Raw genomic sequence first — 4709 nt, 5'->3', positions numbered from 1 at the left:
ATGTAGTCCCACCTTCTGGATCTGTTGTTTCTCTGAGGCATTCTTTAACTCCTTCCTCTATCCCCTGCATTTCGTGTAAACAGGAAGAGAAGTACAATACACAGGGTTGAGTGGGCTTACATTAAACTTTCCGACAGGAATATCTCACGGGTGGTATACACAGGGAAAAGGGGTCCGATGTATCCTCATGTTTAGACTGTTATGTGGAACCAAGAGGTGGACATTCCAGGGGAACAGGAAAAGCTGTGGACAGAGGCCTGAGCTGCTGAGTGTGGTAGGGGCTGCCTTGTGAGGTGGTGAGCTCCTCATCACTGGGAGCATTCCAGCAGGGGCTGGAGGATCACCAGGTATACAGATGCAAAGTCTCTTGCTTTGGTTAAGAGTACCACACAACCCTTCACTCACTCCAGCTGCATCCTTTAACGAGTGTTTTTAGTTGTCACAACAACTGCAAATGTTGATAGTGGATGCGGACAGTCTTGGGACACCTGAGACAGTGTCGTAAAAAGGACTGTATCACTCAAGATGCTATTAAAAACTTCTGGGTAAGGACAGAGGCAATTAGAACTATTTTTCCGACAATAGCTTTACAGAACTGAGTTTGCAGAAGAGAATCATGATGTTTAAAGCCAATGTGTGGCTGCCGTTGTGACCCCTCCCTGGGATTCTAAGGCACCAAGAGACACATGTGAAAACCACTGTGCTGAGGAGTCTGGGATCCAGACATTTCTGAAAATCTCTATCACAGGAGAGGGACAGTCCAGTCTAAGCCCCCCCACCCCCGGCCACCATCACCCCGCTTTGGGGACCTGCAGGCAAGTGCTGGCCTTCTCTGGCTCAGGTGAGAGGACAGCAGTGCCCACCTGCTCTTACAAGGATCCCAGGAAGCAGGGACCAGCCAGTGTCTGGACGTATACTGCGTCCTGAGGCTAAACCTGAATAGCACTTACTCTCTTGAATAAGAAATGTGGAAAAAAAAAAAAAAAAAAAAAGGGATCCCTGGGTGGCGCAGCGGTTTGGCGCCTGCCTTTGGCCCAGGGCGCGATCCTGGAGACCCAGGATCGAATCCCACATCAGGCTCCCGGTGCATGGAGCCTGCTTCTCCCTCTGCCTGTGTCTCTGCCTCTCTCTCTCTCTCTGTGTGACTATCATAAATAAATAAAAATTAAAAAAAAAAAAAAAAAAAGAAATGTGGTAGAAGGGCGCCTGGGCAGCTCAGTCAGTTAAGTATCTTTGGCTCAGGTCATAATCCCAGTGTCCTGGGATGGGGTCCCACATACAGCTCCCTGCTTGGTGGGGAATCTGCTTCTCCCTCTCCCTCTGCTGCTCCTCCTGCTTATGCTTGCTCTCTCTCTCTCTGTCAAATAATTTAATTTAATTTAATTTAATTTAATTTAATTTAATTTAATTTAATTAAAACAAAAAAAAGAAATGTGGTAGAAAATTCAAAAGGGACCTCCCCTTTCTTATACAACCATCCCCAGCAGATGGAGACATATTCTGTCCCCAGCACATAAGTTTTGAGGGACACACACTCCTCTGTGCCTTGCTTCTTTCCATCTCATAATCTCAGAGATGACGTCATTCCCACACATGAAATGGTTTCTCATCCCTTTTACACAACTGCTTTTTAAGTAAAATACACACACACACACACAGAAAGTGCTCATGTCGTCAGGGAAAAGCATCGTGCTCCCCTCCATGTAACTACCATCCTGACTTCTGACACTACAGTTTTACTCTCATTTGTATTTTATGTAAATAGGACTCAGGATATTTTCTCTTCCATCTGGCTTCTCTTCCTCGCCATCATGTCTGTGAAATTCATCCATGTCGTGTGTAGCTGTAACTGATTCGTCTTCTCTTCTGCAAGCTACTCCATTCAATGAATATGTGACAACGGATTTACCCATTCTACTGTGGATGGGCATCTGGGTGGGTTCTGAGGCTTGGTTATAACAGTGCTGCTGTGCACAGTCTACAGACAGGCTCGACTTAGGGTTTTTTTCAATTTTATGATGGTGTGAGAGCAGGACGCGTTCAGTAGAGACTGTACCTGGAATTTAGAATGTGGATCTTTTCCCATCAGGATGCTCCTCTCTCATGATGCTGGGTCGTGGCATCATCTGCAACAATCACAAGGGTAAGGAACCTCTGCGCTGACAGCCCTCCTGTGCCCAGACAACCACTTTGCTTCTCACTTTCTGGACAGCTTGCACTACATCACATGAGAGAGCCAACACTTCATAATAAAATGAGCTTTGCATTAGAGGATTTTGCCCAAATGTGAGCTAATGTGAGTGTTCTGGGCACATTCAAGGTCAGCTAGGCTAAGCCATGATGTTCGGGAGGTTAGGTGCATTTTCCACTTAAAGGATCTTTTCAACGTACAAAGGGTTGATCAGGGTGTTACCCCATAGCAAGTCAAGGAAGATCTGTGTACCTGTCTTTTGATGAACAAAAGTCTGTTAGGGGGGATCCCTGGGTGGCTCAGCGGTTTGGCGCCTGCCTTTGGCCCAGGGCGCGATCCTGGAGTCCCGGGATCGAGTCCCACGTCGGGCTCCCTGCATGGAGCCTGCTTCTCCCTCTGCCTCTCTCTCTCTCTCTCTCTCTCTCCTCTGTGTCTATCATAAATAAATAAATAAATCTTAAAAAAAAGTCTGTTAGGTATTTCTGATAAATTTTACCTAGGAATGGATTCCCCCATTCGATTTTAGGACTGCACAGTATACCAGCATGTGGATGAACCCTAATTTATAGATAATTGAAATTGCTTCCAACTTTTTCACTGAAATAATCATGTGCATCTATCACTTCCCACCAGCATGAGCATATCTGTATGTTAAATACTGGAGGTGGACTTGTTATGCTTTAGGGTTCTGTATGAGGTTTGTTCTACTGCTAAAATAAAATTTTAAATTACTAATCTAGGGGCGCCTGGGTGGCTCAGTCAGTTAAGCATCTGCCTTCAGCTCAGGTCATGATCCCCAGGTCCTGGGATGAAGCCCCCATAGGGCTCCCTGCTCAGTGGGGAGCCTGCTTCTCCCTCTCCCCATCTGCTCCATGCTCTTTCTCACTATCTTGCTCTTTCTCTCAAATAAATTCCTTAAAAGAAAAAAAAAAAGGTGAGTGGCATTTGCTTTCCTGCCTCTCAGGACAATTTTTACAGGTGAGTACAAATTCCACGTCAGCACAGTTTAAAGCCACACATCTCACTTACCCAGAAGCAATGCCACTAGCTTTTTTTTCTTCTTTTTTTTTTTTTTTTTTTTATTCATGATAGACACAGAGAGAGAGACACAGGCAGAGACACAGGCAGAGGGAGAAGCAGGCTCCATGCCGGGAGCCCAATGCGGGACTCAATCCTGGGACCTCAGGATCATGCCCCGGACCAAAGGCAGGTGCTAAACCACTGAGCCACCCAGGGATCCCCTGCCACTAGCTTTTTTTTAAAAAAAAAATCATTTATTCAGTGAGCATGAGCTGCACACCCATTTGCCTGCATTTTGGTAGGTAGATGGATTAGAAATGAACCCCGTGTGGTCCATAGACTGGACAACCCACAGCACAGTGGGGGAGGCAGACATGCCAACAGATCATGCTGAGGAAACCAGTGTTGTGAGGGGCTCCCTGGAGGAGGCAGCATTTACAGAGAGCATAGAAAAGGGATAGGTGGTTGTCTGGTTGGGTGTGTGAAAACAATGGAGACAGAGGGAGGTATATTCTGGGAAGAGAGAACAGCATGTGCAAAGGCACAGAGGTGAGCAAGAACTTGGGCATGCCTGGCACCAGAGGGGGACTCAGTGTCAGGGACAGGCTGAGGATGTGGCTGGTCGAGTAGGTAGGACCCAATGGTGACATCCAACCAAGCATAGTGACACCTGTAGCCCCAGGGTGGTCACCAAGCTCCCTGGCTTGTACAATACAAACATCCACAGCACCTATGCCCAGGGACTCAGGAAGCTCAGAGTCCCCTCCACCAAATGCCACCATGGACTCCCAGGGAGTTCCTCCTGGAACTACCAGGAGGTTCCAGTTAGCAATAATCATGCCTCAGATAAACCTCATTGACTGTGACACTGCCAATGCACAAAGCTCCAGGGAGGGGTTCCCTCTCAACCTTGTCCCTTGTCACCGCTCGTGTTGACTTGCTGCTTCACATAATCTTGTCGTTCTCCCCATTTTTCCCATCTCTCTGATCCTTTTCAAACATGGCCTCCCGCAAGTGGACCTTCCCTTTCTACCCAAGGCTTGGGCTGTCAGACCAGAACTCCAGTGCAGAAAAGAAAAACTGGAAGTGGGTATGGAGAGGCTTGTACCATTCTGATCCCACACCCCAACACCCTTCAACCTCTCCCTTCCCTTTGGTCTCAGGTCTTTGCTAGAAAAACAAATTTAGAATAAAACATACAAAAAAGTTCAGAGGTGCTCCCAATGGGGCAGCTTTTGCATAAGCCTGTCCAATTCTGTGTATCCCCCCCACCACCACACGGCTACTCCTCTGCACAGCTCATTTGGGAAACCTCTGAGTCAGTCCAAAGAGGAACACAGCAAAATTCATCCACACATCCCTGGACACATAAACCATCCATTTTTCAAGTAATTGTCAAACCCCTCCTTGCTGAGGAATGGAGGGGGTTCCCTGCACTGCTTCCTCCATTCGGTTCCACATCAGGCTCCCCAGCATTGCGTGGCTCTGGTGGGGACTC

At 47.4% G+C, this 4709-nt stretch overlaps 1 non-coding gene across 1 annotated transcript; it reads right to left on the bottom strand.

The window, feature by feature from the left end:
* Window positions 1-3951: 3951 nt before the first annotated feature.
* LOC119872441 lies at window positions 3952-4097 on the bottom strand. Its single transcript, XR_005361517.1, has one exon. It is a non-coding gene; the product is annotated as a U4 spliceosomal RNA (small nuclear RNA).
* Between the last annotated feature and the right edge of the window lie 612 nt (window positions 4098-4709).

The sequence above is a fragment of the Canis lupus genome, chromosome 6 (assembly GCF_011100685.1).
Source record: "Canis lupus familiaris isolate Mischka breed German Shepherd chromosome 6, alternate assembly UU_Cfam_GSD_1.0, whole genome shotgun sequence".
NCBI classification, from domain to species: Eukaryota; Metazoa; Chordata; class Mammalia; order Carnivora; family Canidae; genus Canis; species Canis lupus.
Note: the sequence above shows the minus strand (reverse complement) of the source record. Positions and strands in the feature narration are given on the sequence as shown.